Raw genomic sequence first — 20,872 nt, 5'->3', positions numbered from 1 at the left:
GTTGGTTATAGCTTTTCTTCCAAGGAACAAGCATCTTTTAATTTCATGGCTGCAGTCACCATCTGTGAATTTTGGAGCCCCCAAACTAAAATCTGTCAGTGTTTCCATTGTTTCTCCATCTATTTGCCATTAAGTGATGGGACCAGATGCCATGATCTTAGTTTTCTGAATGTTGAGTTTTAGCAACTTTTTCACTCTCCTCTTTCACTTTCATCAAGAAGCTCTTTGGTTCTTCTTCGCTTTTTGTCATAAGGGTGGTGTCATCTGCATGTCTGAGGTTATTGAATTTCTCCCACAAAGACTTTAGTGTAGTCATGAAGCAGAAGTAGATGTTTTTCTGAAGTACCCTTGCTTTTTCCATGATCCAACCAATGTAGGCAATTTGATATTTGGTTCCTCTGCCATTTCTAAACACAGCTTGTAAATTTAGAAGTCCTCAGTTCCTGTACTGCTGAGCATAGCTTGAAGGATTTTGGAGCATAACCTTGCTAGCATGTGAAATGAGCACAATTATATGGTAGTTTGAACATTTTTGGCATCACTCTTCTTTGAGACTGGACTGAAAACTGACTTTGCTAGTCTTTTTGCCACTGCTGAGTTTTCCAAATTTTCTGACACACTGAGTGCAGCATTTTAATAGCATCATCTTTTAGGATTTTAAATAGTTCACCTGAGATGCTATCACCTCCACTAGCTTCATTTATAGTAATGTTTCCTAAGGCCCACTTGACTTCAGACTCCAGGATGTCAGGCTTGTAGTCTTCTGTGTATTCTTGTCACTTCTTCTTAATCTTAATCATGGTAACTAAGATTTGCTAGTTAGTAACAACAGGTCAATATTTGGTTTACTAGAGTAGGGGAGGAAAGCATTTTCTTTGACCCGCTTAGAGTCCCTGGCTAGATCTGAAAATTAAAGTGATAGAGACAGATTAACAGGAGAAAAGCATACAAATTTATTTAATGCAAGTTTTACATGACACAAGAACCTGCATAGGAAAAAAACAAGACCCAAAGAAATAGCTGATTAGTATTTTATGCTAGATTTGCTGAAGAGTGACAGGTGTAAAAACATATGATAGATCCAGGAGTACAGGTAAGTGTTATAAACTGGGGCAAACTTAGGAAGGTCTGTTTGTTCAGAATCTTCTGGACATCTCTTTATCTTTGAATATAAGGATGCTCCTTTCCTCCAGGAGGAGGGCACTTCCCTGTGGATGGTTCTATAACCTGTTTCATGGAGAAGAGCAGAGGAGAAGTCAGAATTACCATCCTCTTTATACTACTTTACAAACTCCTTTCATTGAAAATATTTAGAATGTCATGTTCCCATATTTTGGTCTGTGACCCCATGGACTGCAGCACAGCAGGCTTCCCTGTCCTTCACCAGCTCCTGGAGCTTGATCAACCTTATGTCCATTGAGTCAGTGGTGCCATCCAACCATCTTGTCCTCTGTCAACCCCTTCTCCTCCTGCCCTCAACCTTTTGTTTTTTTCACTTCTATGCTATATTCAGGACAACATTAATATGACCTACTGTTTAACACATGAGAGTTTTTTCATCTTCATAGCTGTAGTCTTGGAATGTTTAAACTGGGAACTTTTTGTATAGTTACTCTTGCAGTGTTTAAACTTCCACTGTAATATCACAGCATCAGTTGCAAAGAAGCAGGTTTTACTTAATGTCATTATCTAGAAGGGAAAATAAATATTCCATAGATCTTATTTTTAATCATCCCCAAATAAGAAGCTTGTGATTTTTGTACAAAACTTCCTTCATGAGTCTTTAGAACTTCTGCAAGATTTTAAATAAAGGAACAAAATAGGTAGGAAATTTCCATAATATAAATAGTTTAGATTTTGATAACTTCTATTGATGCCCCAAACACTTGATAATGATTCTGTAGCCAATGGGATTGATTGTTGTTGTTATTCAGTCTCTCAGTTGTGTTGGACTCCTTGCAACACCATGGTCTGCAGCACACCAGGCTTCCCTGCCCTTAACCATCTTCCAGAGCTTGCTCACACTCACATCCATTGAGTAAGTGAAGCCATCCAGCCATCTTATCCTCTGTTGTCCCCTTCTCCTGCCTTCAGTCTTTCCCAGTATCAAGGTCTTTTCCAGTGAGTCAGTTCTTCTCATCAGGTGGCCAAAGTACTGGAGCTTCAGGTTCAGCATTAGTCATTCTAATGAATATGCAGGACTGATTTCCTTTAGGATTGACTGGTTGGATCTCCTTGCAGTCCAAGGGACTCTCAAGAGTCTTCTCCAACACCAGAGCTCAACAGCATCAATTCTTCAGTGCCAATTCATAGTTCAAAAGCATCGATTATAAGATTGATGATTGTATGGAAATAGCTATTGTCAGTCTTTCCCAGCATCAGGGTCTTGTCTAATGAACCAGGTCTTTGTATCAGGTGGACAGAGTATTGGAATTTCAGCTTCAACATCATTCCTTCCAATGAACACTCAGGACTGATTTCCTTTAGAATTTGCTGTTTGGATCTCCTTGCAATCCAAGGGACTCTCAAGAGTCTTCTCCAACACCACAGTTCAAAAGCATTAATTCTTCAGTGTTCAGATTTATTTATACTCCAATTTTCACATCCATACATGACTACTGGAAAACCATAGCTTTGACTCAGTGGACTTTTGTTGGAAAAGTAATGTCTCTGCTTTTTAATATGCTGTCTAGGTTGGTCATAGCTTTTCTTCCAAGGAGGAAGCGTCTTTTAATTTAATGGCTACAGGCAACAACTGCAGTGATTGTGGGGCCCAAGAAAATAAAATCTCTCACTGTTTCATTGTTTCCCCATCTATGTGCCATGAAGTGATGGGACTGGATTGCAAGATCTTAGTTTTCTGAATGTTGTATTTTAAGACAGCTTTATCACTCTCCTCTTTCACTTTCATTAAGAGGCTCTTTACTTCCTCTTCAATTTCTGTGATTCAAATGATATCATCTGCATATCTGAGGTTATTAATATTTCTCCCAGCAATCTTGATTCCAGCTTAGGCTTCATCCAGCCTGAATTTGCATGATGTACTCTGTATGTAAGTTAAATAAGCAGGGTAACAATATACAGCCTTGAAATACTCCTTTCCCAAATTGGTACCACTCCATTTTTCCATGTCCAGTTCTAACTGTTGCTTCCTGATCTGCATACAGGTTTCTCAGAAGGCAGGTAAGGTGGTCTGGTATTCCCATCTCTTTAAGAATTTTCCACAGTTTGTTGAGATTTACACAGTCAAAGTGTTTACAGTAGTCAATAACACAGAAGTAGACTTTTTTTTTTTTTTTTTGAAGAAAAAGAGTAGCCATCATAGTCAACAAAAGAGTCTGAAATTCAGTACTTGGATGCAATCTCAATTCAATAACATGGTAATCCAAGTCTATGCCCTGACCAGTAATGCTGAAGAAGCTGAAGTTGAACTGTTGATGAAGACGTACAAGACCTTCTAGAACTAAGACCCAAAAAATATGTCCTTTCATTATAGGTGACCGGAATGCAAAAGTAGGAAGTCAAGAAACATCTAGAGTAACAGGCAAATTTGGCCTTGGATTACAGAATGAAGCAGGACAAAGGCTAATAGAGTTTTGCCAAGAGAACACACTGGTCATAGTAAACAACCTCTTCCAACAACACAAGGGAAGACTCTACACATGGACATCACCAGATGGTCAACACTGAAATCAGATTAATTATATCCTTTGTAGCCAAAGATGGAGAAGCTCTATACAGTCAGCAAAAACAAGATCAGAAGCTGACTGTGGCTCAGATCATGAACTCCTTATTGCCAAATTCAGACTATAAATTGAAGAAAGTGGGGAAAACTACTAGACCATCAGGTATGACCTAAATCAAATCCCTTATGACTATATAGTGGAAGTGGGAAATAGATTTCAGAAACTGTATCTGATAGATAGAGTGCCTGATGAACTATGGATGGAAATTTGTAACATTGTACAGGAGACAGGGAACAAGACCATCCCCAAGAAAAAGAAATGCAAAAAAGTAAAATGGCTGTCTGAGGAGGCCTTACAAATAGCTGTTAAAAGGAGAGGCGAAAGTCAAAGGAGAAAAGCAAAGTTATAACAATTTGAATGCAGAGTTCCAAAGAATAGCAAGGAGAGATAAGAAAGCCATCAATGCAAGATAAGAAAGCCATCAATGCAAAGAAATAGAGGAAAAGAATAGAATGGGAAAGACTAGAGATCTCTTCAAGAAAATTAGAGATACCGTGCTCGCTTCGGCAGCACATATACTAAAATTGAAATGATACAGAGAAGATTAGCATGGCCCCTGCACAAGGATGGCACACAAATTCATGAAGTGTTCCATATTTTTAAAGGAAAATGTAAGCAAGGTGAAAAGAGACAGCCTTCTGAATGGGAGAAAATAATAGCAAATGAAGCAACTGACAAACAACTAATCTCAAAAATATACAAGCACCTTATGCAGCTCAATTCCAGAAAAATAAACAACCCAGTCAAAAAATGGGCCAAATAACTAAATAGACATTTCTCCAAAGAAGACATACGGATGGATAACAAACACATGAAAAGATGCTCAACATCACTCATTATTAGAGAAATGCAAATCAAAACCACAATGAGGTACCACTTCACACCAGTCAGAATGGCTGTGATCCAAAAGTCTACAAGCAATAAATGCTGGAGAGTGTGTGGAGAAAAAGGAACCCTCTTACACTGTTGGTGGGAATGCAAACTAGTACAGCCACTATGGAGAACAGTGTGGAGATTCCTTAAAAAATTGCAAATAGAACTACCTTATGACCCAGCAATCCCACTGCTGGGCATACACACTGAGGAAACCAGAATTGAAAGAGACACATGTACCCCAATGTTCATTGCAGCACTGTTTATAATAGCCAGGACATGGAAACAACCTAGATGTCCATCAGCAGATGAATGGCTAAGAAAGCTGTGGTACATATACACAATGGAGTATTACTCAGCCATTAAAAATAATACATTTGAATCAGTTCTAATGAGATGGATGAAACTGGAGCCAATTATACAGAGTGAAGTAAGCCAGAAGAAAAAACACCAATACAGTATACTAACACATATATATGGAATTTAGAAAGATGGCAATGATGACCCTATATGTGAGACAGCAAAAGAGACACAGATGTATAGAACAGACTTTTGGACTATGAGGGAGAGGGAGAGGGAGAGGGAGAGGGAGATTGTGGGATGATTTGGGAGAATGGCATTGAAACATGTATACCATCATGTAAGAAACGAATCGCCAGTCTATGTCCGATGCAGGATACAGGATGCTTGGGGCTGGTGCATGGGGAGGACCCAGAGAGATGTTATGGGGAGGGAGGTGGGAGGGGGGTTCATGTTTGGGAACGCATGTACACCTGTGGTGGATTCATGTTAATGTATGGCAAAATGAATACAGTATTGTAAAGTAAAATAAAATAAAAAAATTTTTTTTAATTAAAAATAAATAAAAATAAAAAAATAAAAGAAAATTAGAGATACCAAGGGAACATTTCATGCAAAGATGGGCTCGATAAAGGATAGAAATGGTATGGATCTAACAAAAGCAGAAGATATTAAGAGGTGGCAAGAATACACAGAAGAACTGTTCAGAAAAGATCTTCATGACCAAGATAATCACAAAGATGTGATCACTCCCACTCACCTAGTCCTGGACATCCTGAAATGTGAAGTCAGGTGGGCCTTAGGAAGCATCATTACGAGCAAAGCTAGTGGAGATGATGGGATTCCAGTTAAGCTATTTCAAATCCTGAAAGATGATGCTGTGAAAGTGCTGCACTCAATATGCCAGCAAATTTGGATAACTTAGCAGTGGCCACAGGACTGGAAAAAGTCAGTTTTCATTCCAATCCCAAAGAAAGGCAATGCCAAAAAATGCTCAAACTACTGCACAATTGCACTCATCTCACATGCTAGTAAAGTAATGCTCAAAATTCTCCAAGCCAGGCTTCTGCAATACATGAACTGTGAACTTCCAGATGTTCAAGCTGGTTTAGAAAAGGCAGAGGAACCAGAGATCAAATTGCCAACATCTACTGGATCATTGAAAAAGCAAGAGAGTTCCAGAAAAACATCCATTTTTGCTTTATTGACTATACCAAAGCCTTTTACTGTGTGGATAAGAATAAACTATGTGAAATTCTGAAAGAGATGGGAATACCAGACCACCTGACCTGCCTCTTGAGAAACCTGTATGCAGGTCAGGAAGCAATAGTTAGAACTGGACATGGAACAATAGACTGGTTCCAAATAGGAAAAGGAGTCCATCAAGGCTGTATATTGTCACCCTACTTATTTAACTTATATGCAGAGTACATCATGAGAAACACTGGGCTGGAGGAAGAACAAGCTGGAATCAAGATTGCCGGGAGAAATATCAATAACCTCAGATATGCAGATGACACCACCATTATGGCAGAAAGTGAAGAAGAACTAAAGATCCTCTTGATGAAAGTGAAAGAGGAGAGTGCAAATGTTGGCTTAAAGCTCAATATTCAGAAAACTAAGATCATGGCATCTGGTCCCATTACTTCATGGCATCGATGGGGAAACAGTGGAAACAGTGGCTAACTTTATTTTTCTTGGACACTGCAGATGGTGATTGCAGCCATGAAATTAAAAGACACTTACTCCTTGGAAGAAATGTTATGACCAACCTAGACAGCATATTAAACAGCAGAGATATTACTTTGCCAACTAAGATCCGTCTAGTCAAGGCTATGGTTTTTCCAGTGGTCATATATGGATGTGAGAGTTGGACTATAAAGGAAGGTGAGCGCTGAAAAACTGATGCTTTTGAACTGTGGTGTTGGAGAAGACTCTTGAGAGTCCCTTGGACTGCGAGGAGATCCAACCAGTCCATCCTAAAGGAGATCAGTCCTGGGAGTTCATTGGAACGACTGATGTTGAAGGTGAAACTCCAATACTTTGGCCACCTGATTGAAGAGCTGACTCATTTGAAAAGACCGTCATGCTGGGAAAGGTTGAGGACAGGAGGAGAAGGGGACAACAGAGGGTGAGATGGTTGGATAGCATCACCAACACAATGGACATGGGTTTGGGTGGACTCAAGGAGTTGGTGATGGTTAGGGAGGCCTGGCGTGCTATGGTTCATGAAGTTGCAAAGAGTCGGACATGACTGAGTGGCTGAACTGAACTGATATGTTTTTCTGGAATTCTCTTGCTTTTTCTGTGATCCCATGGATATTGGGAGTTTTGTTCTCTGGCTCCTCAACTTTTTCTAAATACAGCTTGTACATATGAAATTTCTTGGTTCACACACTGCTGAAGCCTGAACTGGAAAATTTGGAGCATTTCGTTACTAGCGTGGAGATTAGTGCAATTGTGTGGTAGTCTGAACATTCTTTGGCATTGCCTTTCTTTGGGACTGGAATAAAAACTGACATTTCTAGGCCTATGGCCACTGCTGAGTTTCCAAATTTGCTGGCATATTGAGTGTAGCACTTTCATAGCATCATCTTTATGATTTGAAATAGCTCACCTGGAATTCCATCACCTCCACTAGCTTTGCTCGTAGTGATGATTCCTGTGACCCACTTGACTTCACACTGGAAGATGTCTGGCTCTTAAGTGAGTGATCATACCGTCAGGGTTATCTAGGTCATTAAGATCTTTTATTTACAGTTCTTCTGTTTATTCTTGTCATCTCTTCTTAAAATCATCTGCTTCTGTTAGGTCCATACTTTTTCTGTCCTTTTTGTGCTCATCCTTGCATGAAATATTCCCCTGTTATCTCTAAGTTTCTTGAAGAGTTCTCTAGTCTTTCCCATTCTATTGTTTTCCTCTATTTCTTTGTATTGTTCATTTAGGAAGGCTTTCATATCTCTCCTTGCTATTCTTTAGAACTTTGCATTCAGATGGGTATATCTGAATGAATGATCCTAGGTGTTAATAGCAATTCTGTAGCTTGAAAGTCTGTAGAACCTTAGATTCAATAAATAGAATGTAGTGTCTTAGCTAAAAAGCTTCCTAAAATCTTTAATATGTAAATGAGCATCATAAGTGTTTTCAGTGGTGGCTTGCATCTACAATAGTCTCCCCTTATCTTGGGGAATATGTTGCAAGACCCCTAAAGATACCTGAAAGTTATATATATTCTTTTCTCCTATATATACACATTATAGTTGTTAGTCTCTTATGATGTCTTATTTATAAATTATACCATAGGTATAATTTCCTACTGTAGATCTTAGGAACGTCACCATACATATTTTTTCCCTTTCTTTAGGAAGTCAGAAATTTTTATTAATACCTTTGCATGTAAAGGAAGCATTATACCTATGGTGTAATTTATAAATAATACATTATAAGAAACTAACAAGAATAACTAATAATAAAATATGACAAAGCAATATATTGTAAAACAATATATTGTAATAAAAGTTATGAGAATGTGGTCTTTCTCACAAAGTATCTCATTGTCCAAATTTAATCTCTTTTCTCTTTTAACTATGCAATGACCAAGCACTGTGGCTATTACTTTTCATTGTTATAGCAAAATTAGCAAAGATTTGTTTTTCCTTGTTCACAATACCACAGGTAGCAGATATCTTCCTAAAACCTGAAACTGTTAGTCACTCAGTCCCCACTCTTTGTGACCGCCATAAACTGTAGCTGGCCAGGCTCCTCTGTCCATGAGGTTTCCCAGGCAAAAATACAGGAGTGGATTGACATTTCCTTTTCCAGGGGGTCATCCCAACCCAGGGAGAGAACCTAGGTCTCCTGCATTGTAGGCAGATTCTTTACCATCTCAGCCACCAAGGCAGCCCTTAAAGATACTAGATTCCATGATAGAAAGGGACTTGCTATTGGGAGCTCTGATGGTGATGATAGGACAGGGATGACAGCCAAGTGGAGAAGCAGCGATTGATAAGTTGTCTGTTACATTACCATAATTAATATTGGAAGGAGCCTGAGATTTTACCAAATGGAAGTTAATATTAATTAAGCAGAAGGGAAAACAACCGGGAATTTTTGAGAGAAATAGTTTGTGATTCCTCTCTGTTAGCTGCCATGTTGATTTTTCACTAAAGTTGTGATTGACCTCCTGGTAAGTGAATTGGAATTTGCAGGCCTTCTTTGTTAGGTATTTCAAAGAGCTTGAAATTCAACACATGCTGATTTTCAAGGTGTGAGCTTTGACCAGCCTTCCACTTATGGGCTGTAGTCTAGCTGGGAAAGTTTCTCTGTCCCTATTAAATTAGACCAAAAACTTCTTTTTAATGAAGCCAGTGTAATTCTGGGAAATATCATTTACATAATATTTTGGTGAACCTGAAATTTTCTCATAAATGTGTAGGGAATAAAGCTATTTCTGGAAATAGGAATTGAGAGTTTATTTGTTCCTGACTCTCTTACTGCCCTCACCCAAACCACAAAAAATAGCTTTTGCCAGTTACTGTTGCTTCGGGTTGAAGATATAAAAGATTTTTAAATGATCCAATGTTCATAATACATGCAAAAATGATCATTTAACAGATTTCCCCTAAGGATACGAGTGATGTGCTCCTTAGGAAATTTGACTTTTAATTTTTGTTTTATTTTTGGCAAAGTAGTTGAATTTTTGTTTCAAGGCAAATTAACCATAGATAACTTGATTCTAAAGATATTATTGTTTGCAAACCTCTAGGATCTCATTCTTTCTCATTCTGAACCCCCCAGGGTATACCAGTGGGGGCAGGTGCCCTGGCTGAGGGCTTGGCAGCTGGCAGCCCGTTTGTCTCCATACTGAGTCCCCTCAGGGCTCACTCTGGGAGAAACTGTAGTGAATTGATGGTGGTGACATTCTTTCTTTGTAGAATTTATTTTTGGCCAAAATAAATTACTGCAGATAACTCAGCAAAGTTTTTTTTTTCTCTCTCTCTTTTTGTTTTTTTATTTCATTTAACTTTAACATTTTGCTTATTTCATGTATTATTCATTTTGTTTTTGTGCCCATGGTACTAGTGATGGTGTTCTGGTGATTAGTTTTATTATTAGGTAGAAGGTAGATGTTGTGGAAACCAAGCTGTGATATAATAGTTAAAGCCATCTCAACCAGCTACACTGATGCCAGGAATACCATCATTTTGTAGAATGACTCTCTGAAATAAAAAGTTATCTTAATCATTGGGATTTGTTGATTGAAAAAAAAATCACAACCTGAAATTTGAGAATCATGTTTCATTTGGTGGACTTTCTGAGGACTTTAAGCCCTGGAGACAGCTTCTAGAATAGCTCTGAGAGACCACTCCAAAGATGTAAGAGGGGAACCAGAATGTGTAGGGGGTTTTGCAACAAATACCAGGTAGTTGGAACATCAAAACATTAAGATGAAAGAAAACCAGACATCTCAAGTTGATGAATTTAGCACTTTTCTGTATCTGGGAAGATGCAAGAGTCTGGGCTCCTTGAAATCATTCCTTTGATCTGCCCCTCAGCTGTCTGGGGCTAGGATCTCGTTCTTTCTCATTCTGAAACCCCAGGGTATACCAGTGGGGGCAGGTGCCCTGGCTGAGGGCTTGGCAGCTGGCAGCCCATTTGTCTCCATCCTGAGTCCCCTCAGGGCTCACTCTGAGGGAAACTGTAGTGAATTGATGGTGGTGACATTCTTTGTTATGGCAGGCAACAGTTTTCATTTACAGATCTTATAGTGATCACTCAATTATTCTGGATGATTAAAGGCTGACATCAAAGCACTAGATTATAAAGACAGGGTGTAGGTAGAAGAAGGGTAAGGAGGGAGTCCATTGTCCTCTCTGATGCCAGATGCTAGAAAACACAAACCTCCAAATCTCAGGAACTTGACTCTACATGTGTTGTTTACAAAATGCCCCAGATGGTGGATTGTTCTTTTCAGGCCACGACTTACAGACCCAGGATTCTTACATTTTATAGCTCATCATCTTCAAATAGAGACTTCCAGTTTACCCTGCTAAGCTGCAGCAGGCCAAAAGGGAAAGGTACATGGAGGATCACCAGTGGAAGCTGGTTGTGAGCACACACTTTAGGTCTTATTCCACTAGTTAGAGGTCCGTCACTTGACCACATCTTCCCTCTGGAATATGTACCCCATGGGGATTCCTAAAAGAGGAAATGCAGCTATGTTTGCCACAACTATCTCTGAATGTTTGCTTTATTGTATTTTTTCATGGTGTTGAAATCAATTTGAGTCATGAAAAGGAGTTAGTTATCTACAAAGGAAATAAAACATACACATTAATTATACATTTAAAATCAGCCTAATAATTAATATATACCATTGTAAATAATTTCCTAAATAAGTTTTTTTCAAATTGCTTCAAAGATTTTTTTTTTTTTTGCATTCCTGGTAAGGCAGATTTTATTGAGCAAAGGATCTAGTTTCAATTTACAAACAAATAACCAGCTCATTTTTATATCTCTGGAATCCCTTACAACATCAAACTGAGTAGCTGAGCATCACACCTGGCTAGAGAATGGATTTTGACAGCCCAGCCTTGTTATGATCATTCAAACAGCTACCATTAGCAGGAAGATCCCGCCACCTGCCATATCTCCAGTGTGCTAATGGAAGTAAAGACCTACCCAAGCACCCTGGCCTCCTTTCTGAAATAGAAAATGACGTCATGTAATTGGTTTTGTCTGAACTGCCCAGTGGCTGAAAATGTGATTCTGAGGAGTTAAGGCATGATGTCATTATTCCCAGAGCAGATTCTCAGGGAGACTGGGCGCTTAGCAGCCTGATTATTAGAGCCAGAAGCAGTACATAAACCTGGTGAAGAACTTTAATCTCTTTTGTACAATGTAGTGACTTTTTTCTCAAACGGAAATGTTACCAAATCCACGGTTTGTTGGCTCACCACATGACTGGCCAATAATCAGACGAGGTGTTGAGGCAAGGAATAGTAACTTTATTCGGAAAGTCACATATCCTAGAAGATGATGGACTCGTGGCCTAGGGCACCCTCTTACTGGGCTCTGGATGACAGTTTGTTTCATAGACAGAGAGAGTGAGGAGGTGAGACTATTAAGTAAAAAGGCCATAAATCTTGCAAAACATCTCCTGGCTTGGCTAGCATTGGGGGAGGGGGTATGCTAAGTTCTTCTTTTCTGCAGCCATTCACAGGTGAGCAGGGTCAGAATGTCTCCCTGTAAGCTGGACAAAGGCACTTTAGCTTAACATTCAGGCAGAGGGGCAGGGTTCCTGAGGCATGCCATTATATGCTTACAGCTATAGACAGAATCCTTTTGGTGACTGTATTAACAAAAGCAATGAAAAGCAAAGGTTAAAGTAAAGGAAACAGATCCAACATGTAGTCAGATTTTGTTCCTCCCTATTACAGAAACAAGGTGGGTTATTTTTAAACACAGGAAATATGCTCCAGAGCACCACTGATGCCTCTAAGAGAATTTGTTGGATTGAAAAATTATGTTATGATGCTGACTCTGGTCAGTGTCTCACCTGAGCACATATTGAGGACTAGGTAGGCACATTATGACAGCCTTCCTCTCATTTCAATCCCAAGTGGCAAAGAAGGACAGAATATAAAGATGGTTTTTAGTTACATATTTAGCAATACTGACCACCTGCTATGTGTCTGATAGTAACCTAAGTGCTGGAGATTTAGCAGTGAATAAAATAAAATCTCTCTTCTTATGGATAATAAGCAAATAAAGCTGTTGTCTAATGCCAGGTCAGAGGTACATGACAGGAATAAAAAGTGGTCTGAGTGTATGACATTGAAGCAGAGAGAGAAGCAAGGAAGTGAGGAGAAAATTATGTGGATATCTAGGGGGGGAAGGTTGCAGATGGTGGGAACAGCCGGAAGACAACTCTGTGGGCTATCAGTATGCTTGACAAGTTCATAGAGCAGCAACAGGGAAGGAGAGGGAGAGGGGTCGGGAGTCTGCTTGGGTGAGGCAGGACACAAAAAAAGCCTGGAGCTGCTGCTGTTGAGCGCTGTAAAGACCCACAGTGCTACCCCACTGAGGCTTCTCTTTGATGATACTTTGTGCTGACATGGCTGAGGACTGCAGTTTGTCATTTCTGGGCCTTAGGTGGTTGGAGAAGGTGGAGAGGGCTTGGGTTCAGGCAATAAGGACATACATGGTCCATGAAGAATTTAAAACAATTATAAGTGGTCTTAGAGTTGGTTTACTCTTTATTATCATAATGCTTGAACAATTTCAGGGATAAAATACTCTTCCCTTCACTGCCAGACTGCTGAGAGCCAGCACGGGAGATCCCACCCATGACAAGGTCATGTGGAGGAGACCTGACAGGCAGGGCAGATCAGGACTCGAGGGACTCCCTAGACCTGCTCAAGCATCTACCCCAAACCAAAATCTGTCTGTCTACTATATTATGCCTTTCAGCAACTCTTCTGACATTAATAGGGGGCTATCTCCCACCATCTTTCTCTGGAGAAAATCAACTTTAGGGCTCTAGTTGATAAGTCTCCTGGGCATGAAAGGAGCATTTCAATTCAAACCCCCTTGTTAGAATTCTAGCTTGCTTGGCAGGTTTATCCAGACTCTTGCAACTACACATATGATTATTCACAACATCCCAACCATGACACGGGAAGCCTAAGTATTCTAAAAATACAGAGCCCTTCGAGGGGTGAAAAGGTTTTATTAAAATAATACTGGTGAAGGGTTTCATTGTTGAGCCAATGCTTGCTGCCAAGTTCCTATATCCCTTATCCATTGTGTGCCCGGGAGTGCATTAGTTAATATAGTTGGAATGTAAGAAAAACAAGTAGTAGCCTTGGTATTAACCACATCAGACCTTTGAGCTAATAAGTTCTTTTGTTGTTGTTGTAACCCACTGCACCTTTGCTCCATGAGAATGTAACTCTGTTTAGTACTTTCTGAGGCTGACACAGATTAGAGGTATAAAGAAAAAACACTTCAAGGGAAAACAAGTTGTCTGGTTGAACAACCTTTATTTTAAAAAATGGGTCATAAAATGTCAACAGGCCTCCAAGGCCAGAAGATAATGTACACAACATAAGACCCTTGTTTATGGGAAAGGTATGCAGAAAAAATCCTGGTTTTGTTAAGGGCAAAACTGCTGGAATATTTGAGCTGACTCTGCGTGACCTTGCATCTTTCATTTTCCTCTATGTACAAGTCAGGGTATAAAAGCTCTTTTTGAAAATAAAGTTACAGGCCTCACTCACTGAAGCTTGGTCTCCCTGTGTCATTCTTTCAGCAATGCCATTCATCCTGAGGGTATCCCTGGACTCTGCTGAGTCTGGACCTCAGCACAAGACCACTGCCATCTCCCCGTGTCCTTTGGTATATCACTGCTTTCTCCTGAAGATTCCTGTCATAATCAAACATTGACTAAACAAAAGCCTCCATACATCTAACAACAATATATAGTTGTTTAAAAAAAGGAGACTATATACACATACACATACACATACACACACAAACACATACATATATATTCTTTAGCATATGTAGCAAGGACAAATCATGAAGTATTAACATAGAAATTTAAAATGAAATTTAAAATATTTGGAATCAAAAGATCTTACATGGAAAATATGAAATTATTAACAGAAACTAATATTTACTCAGGACTTAGGATGTGCTAGGCAGGCTTTTTCCTTACATTTTGATTTGTTCAAGAACCATTTTGTGACCTGTGGACATGGGGAGAGGGGAGGAGGGAGAGGGTGTGATGTATGGAGAGAGCAGCATAGAAACTTGCAATCTCACTTGTGAAATAGACAGCTGACAGGGAACTTACTATATGGCTCAGGGAACACATGCATGGCCTCTGTGACCATCCAGAAGGTGGGACGGGAAGGCAGGTGGGAGGGAGGTTCAGGAAGGAGGGGACATGGGTGTAACTATAGCTGATTCTTGCTGATGTTTGACTGAAAACCACAAAATTCTGTAAAGGAATTATTCTTCAATTAAAAAAACAAAGTGGTAAAAAAGGAAACCATTTTGTGGAACTTAACCTGAGTTTCTGAAGAAATAAAGAACAAAAGCAAGGTGCTTGTATCACACCTCAAAGTATGGCTTGACTATTGCAAATTTACAAATGAGAAAGCTGAGATTTGGAGGACTTCAATCTGTACTCAATCCACAGAGCTAATAATGAAGAGCTGGAACTCAAATGCCACATTTTCTACATGTTTTCTTCTGGAAAAAAAAAAAAAAAAAGCAAAAACAAAACAAAGTTCAGATACTTGCACTAATTGCACTAATTTAATTTTTTGAGATAATTGGCATTGTGAAATATCACTATCCATATGGAATGGGTGTATATTTGGATGGGTGTATAACATCTAAGAAGATATAATTAACATCCATTTGGGAGCATTGTTTATATGCATTGTTTATATAAAAACATACAGGATAATCCAATACAAGTAGAATCAGCTCACACAGAATTAATTAATACTGGGATATATGGCAAAGCATACATGATTTTCTTCTTTAAGAACAAGTCTTCATCCCCCTGTGATAGCTTCTATTGTGACTCACAATCGTACATATGGCTGCTTCACCACACCTCTACCGGGATAGTATCTAACACTGTATCATGTACCACTGCTTCTCAAATTTTAAGATATTTATGACTCTCATAGGGATCTTGTTAAACTGCAGATTCTGATTTGCAGGACTAGGCTGGGGCCTGAGATTCTGAATTTCTAACAAGCTCCCAGGTGACACAGACGCAATGGTCTGGACACTTTGGGCTTAAGGTGGTTACAGTCATTTCTGGTACCAACTAGAAGCGGTATCTGGGTCCCCATCTCCTCCACTGGTTACTTTTTCAAGGGTGTTTACTGGGCAGACTGTCCAGTAGAGCAACTTCTGAAATTTGAAGAGAGTATAAAGTAATGGGAAAGGGTTAAAAGAAAAGGTGTAAGTGTACAAAAGGAAGCTGGACCTCACTCCTGAAGGAACCACACCCCAATCATTTACCCTTTGTTAGGAGAGTCAGCACAGCCCATCTGAAGACATATACCCTTAGGTAGAAAAGCTGTATGTAACCTTGAGGAATGAATATTCTGCTCTTTGCTGTCACCTCAGTTTTATTTTGCTGAAGCAAGACAAGAAGAAGCCAACAGTGCATTCCCTCATATTACTCATTCTGGCTGGATGCTAAAGTTAATTTTCTTAAGTGCTTTGGTCCCTATATTAAAATCATCCCATTTGTGAAATTAATTAATGTGAATCATTTGAAAACATGCAGGAGAATTTCTTCATTTGAGCACTGTTTCTGAAATTTTAATGAGCAAACCTATCACCTTAGAATGTGATTAAAAATATCAATTTTGATTCATTGGGTTTGAGGTGGAGACTGAAATCTTACATTTCTTAGAAGCTCCTTGGTAAGGCTAATACCATAGATCCTTGGGTCACTATGAGTACAGAGGTCTTACTTGACCTTGTCTTGCATTAAAATGGCTCATGTATCTATATATGTGTATATGTGAGGTAGTCAAAGTGGTGAGGAAGTTATATACTGTCAAATAGTTTGAAATGTTAGAAGGGAGGCATCCTCCTTATCACACAGAGAAGTGATCAAAAGTTTCACGATCACAATATTTTCTTACCATGAAGGACTGTTCAAATACCAGTGTTACAATGAAAGATTTTTGTTAGTGAGATGAGAATGCATTCCAGTTTTTCTCAGTTCAAGATCTTCTTTAGATCACTCAGCATGTTCTAAGAGCATAGACACTCAGGGCCCCGCTGAGACCTCTAACTCAGATTCTTGGGGCCTGGATCTAAGAAGTCATCTCTAGACCCACAGCAGTAGCACCTGCAAGCTTATCACGCATAGAGACTTTCACACCCCATCCAGATCTACTGAACATGGATCTACAGTTCAAACGGTCTCCCAAGCATTCTAACCCATGTTCAATTTCCAGAGACACTACTGAGTGGGAGGCAAACCTGGATAGTTGCCACAGCAACATAATTGTAAGGTATTAAATGCCTCCTTTCCTGTCTGATAGTTTGGGCCTCTGCCTGATACTAAAACTAAAAGAAGACAGACAGACATAATGATACTTCGACCTAACCTGAAGCTTCTGGGGTGGTGTAAAATAATAGGAAGAAGATACAGAAAGTGCACCCAGGTCACTGTAACTAGTGCTTTATATCAGCAATCCATCTCTTTTTAGTTCTTGTTTTTCATGATTTTTCCTCAACTTTTTCACAAACATTTTCATCACTTGCTTTCAGCTTCAAGTCTACTGAGTAGAAGGTAATCTGAAGGAAACTGAATAGACAGTTGAAGTCTGGAATTTCTTGGCCATAGAGACAGCTATGCTCATATTCTTGCTGCTTTGCAGGGGGGCAGTTCCTGTCACTGGGCTAAAACCCAGGAGAGGCAAGGAGCAATTTGGTGAGCATTTGCTGAGGAACTACTTTATGCCTGGCATCATGCTAAAGATGATGGAGATGAATGGAAATAGTAGCCTGCTTGAAACTTGTTGAAGTCATGAGTATTTAACTAACAAATAATATGTAAACAGTGCATTATTAAGTTCTGAAGTAGTGAAAAAGCATCAAGGAAAGGCTTAACAGCAGAGTATAGATAGTCTGAGCAATAAAATAAAATAAATTAGAGAAAGACAATGTCATTTTTTTTGTTTTTATTTTAAATACCAGCAGTATTTTTCACAGAGCTAGAACAAATAATTTCACAATTTGTATGGAAATACAAAAAACCTCAAATAGCCAAAGCAATCTTGAGAAAGAAGAATGGAACTGGAGGAATCAATTTGCCTGACGTCAGGCTCTACTACAAAGCCACAGTCATCAAGACAGTATGGTACTGGCACAAAGACAGAAATATAGATCAGTGGAACAACATAGAAAGCCCAGAGATAAATCCACCCACCTATGGACACCTTATCTTCGACAAAGGAGGCAGGAATATACAATGGAGAAAAGACAATCTCTTTAACAAGTGGTACTGGGAAAACTGGTCAACCACTTGTAAAAGAATGAAACTAGAACACTTTCTAATACCATACACAAAAATAAACTTAAAACGGATTAAAGATCTAAGCATAAGACCAGAAACTATAAAACTCCTAGAGGAGAACATAGGCAAAACACTCTCTGACATAAATCTCAGCAGGATCCTCTATCATCCACCTCCCAGAATACTGGAAATAAAAGCAAAAATAAACAAATGGGATCTAATTAAAATTAAAAGCTTCTGCACAACAAAGGAAACCATAAGCAAGGTGAAAAGACAGCCTTTGGAATGGGAGAAAATAATAGCAAATGAAGCAACTGACAAAAAACTAATCTCAAAAATATACAAGCAACTCCTACAGCTCAATTCCAGAAAAATAAATGACCCAATCAAAAAATGGGCCAAAAAACTAAATAGACATTTCTCCAAAGAAGACATACAGATGGCTAACGAACACATGAAAAGATGCTCAACATCACTCATTATCAGAGAAATGCAAATCAAGACCACAATGAGGTACCATTGCACACTAGTTAGAATGGCTGCTATCCAAAAGTATACAAGCAATAAATGCTGGAGAGGGTGTGGAGAAAAGGGAAGCCTCTTACACTGTTGGTGGGAATGCAAACTAGTACAGCCACTATGGAGAAGAGTGTGGAGATTCCTTCAAAAACTGGAAATTGAACTGCCTTATGACCCAGCAATCCCTCTGCTGGGCAACCACACCAAGGAAACCAGAATTGAAAGAGACATGTGTACCCCAATGTTCATCGCAGCACTGTTGATAATAGCCAGGACATGGAAGCAACCTAGATGTCCATCAGCAGACGAATGGATAAGAAAGCTGTGGTACATATACACAATGGAGTATTACCCAGCCATTAAAAAGAATACATTTGAATCAGTTCTAATGAGGTGGATGAAACTGGAGCAGATTATACAGAGTTAAGTAAGCCAGAAATAAAAACAACAATACAGTATACTAACACATGTATATGGAATTTAGAGAGATGGTAATGATAACCCTGTATGCAAGACAGCAAAAGAGGCACAGATGTATAGAACAGACTTTTGGACTCTGTGGGAGAGGGAGAGGGTGGGATGATTTGGGAAAATGACATTGAAACATGTATACTATCATGTAAGAAATGAATCGCCAGTCTATGTTCGATACAGGATACAGGATGCTTGGGGCTGGTGCACGGGGATGATCCAGAGGGATGATATGGGGAAAGAGGTTGGCGGGGGGAGGTTGTTCAGGATTGGGAACTCATGTACACCCGTGGTGGATTCATGTCAATGTATGGCAAAACCAATACAGTATTGTAAAGTAAAATAATTAAGAAATAAGTACATTTTAAAAAAATATAAAGAAAAAAAAATAATTTTTTTTGTCTGCTTTGGGTCTGTTCATTGCTGTGACTTGTCTCTTGTTGCCACGTACAGGCTCCAGGGTGCATGGGCTCAGCAGTTGTGACTCAACTGCCCGTGGCGTGTGTAATCTTCCAGGGGCCCTGGATCAAACCTGTGCCCCCTGTATTGGCAGACAGATTCTTAACCATTGGACCACCAGGGAAGTCCAGGGCAATGTCAGTTGGAGCTGAGCTGGTGGGCCTTGACTTGAGTAGATACAGGGTGGAGGACATTCCATTTAGAGGGAACAGTTTTAATAAAGGCAAAAGAATTAAGCAGCACATGATGATAGGGAACAAATAGTATGATAAATTACTCTTAAACATGTAACATTAATTTAGCGCTCACATTTTTTAATTGTGGGTGCAGAATTTTACACATATTGGGAAAATTGTAGCTGTTTTTCTAATTCTTATTAAGGAAGGGAGTTAGTTCTGAAATTAAACATATTTTCAATAGTTATCACTTTCATTATTTTTTCCTCAAGGGTATGGATTATGGTGTTTCCTGGTAATTTTTGCTAACTTCAAAATGGAAAGTATAAAGGTTCAATGAAATAATAAATTTTAAAAAAAGTTTTCCTCTAGTAATGATCTAAAAAAACTGTAAATGTTAATTTGAGTAGGTTCTTTATATAAATTAAAATTGCTCAAGATTGCATGGTTGTTATGGGCTGATATTTCATGAACTTCATTCTGTTATACTTGTAAAATCTTCACTATGTGGTTTATAGAGGCAATTTTGCAGTCTGGCAGTTATGCCTAATTCTTTAAGTAAATGCTATTTGGAATCAACTCTTCCATGTAGAGAATGGGATTTATAATTCCAATATAAATAAGTGTTCTCTATTTTGGGATAATAATGTGTTAATAATAGTATTCAAAATAGTGCAGAATGATATGATGAATAAATTCACATATTTATTTTATATCTTTACTTTTTTATTATCAACTGTACTTTTTTTACCTTATCTACTTTAGAATGCTAACAGTAACAAAGTATACTGTTTATAGAATAGATGTAGGCCACCAAATTGTGTATTTATATGCAAACACTTTTATTTAGGCTGTAGAAAAATGCAATGTGGAGAAGGAAATGTCAGCTCACTCCAGTATTCTTACCTGGAGAATCCCACGGACAGAGGAGCCTGGTGGGTTGCAGTCCATAGGGTTGCACAGGGTCAGACACAACAAACGACAGCACTCAGGCAAATGCAGTGTATTCTCAACAATAAGAGTGCTGAAACGTATTTCAGGAGATACAGGATTAGTAAAGCACACAAGAACTTGTAAAATACTGGCTTACATGAAATAATTTCTGTGTTTGATCTTTGATCAAATAGCTTTGATCTTATAAAAATCTGTGACTATAAACTGGCAGTGGAAAGTTGTGGGAGAAAAATGGTTGTGTGCTGTATCTCTGCCTCCACTAACAGAAGATGCTACAGAATGCACACAGTGGCTCACTAGACTGCAGG

The 20,872-nt window shown here is 38.9% G+C and overlaps 1 protein-coding gene and 1 non-coding gene across 3 annotated transcripts in view; both read left to right on the top strand.

Annotated features, from left to right (window-relative positions):
• The window catches only part of PLCB1 (phospholipase C beta 1), an 858,386-nt gene that overhangs the window by 386,915 nt on the left and 450,599 nt on the right, over positions 1–20,872 (top strand). The window lies entirely within an intron of this gene.
• On the top strand, positions 4,241–4,347 carry LOC120869625. The gene has a single exon (XR_005722593.1). It is a non-coding gene; the product is annotated as a U6 spliceosomal RNA (small nuclear RNA).

The sequence above is a fragment of the Oryx dammah genome, unplaced genomic scaffold (genome assembly GCF_014754425.2).
Source record: "Oryx dammah isolate SB20612 unplaced genomic scaffold, SCBI_Odam_1.1 HiC_scaffold_10, whole genome shotgun sequence".
Classification (NCBI taxonomy): Eukaryota; Metazoa; Chordata; class Mammalia; order Artiodactyla; family Bovidae; genus Oryx; species Oryx dammah.
This window is presented reverse-complemented; position numbering and strand designations above follow the sequence as displayed.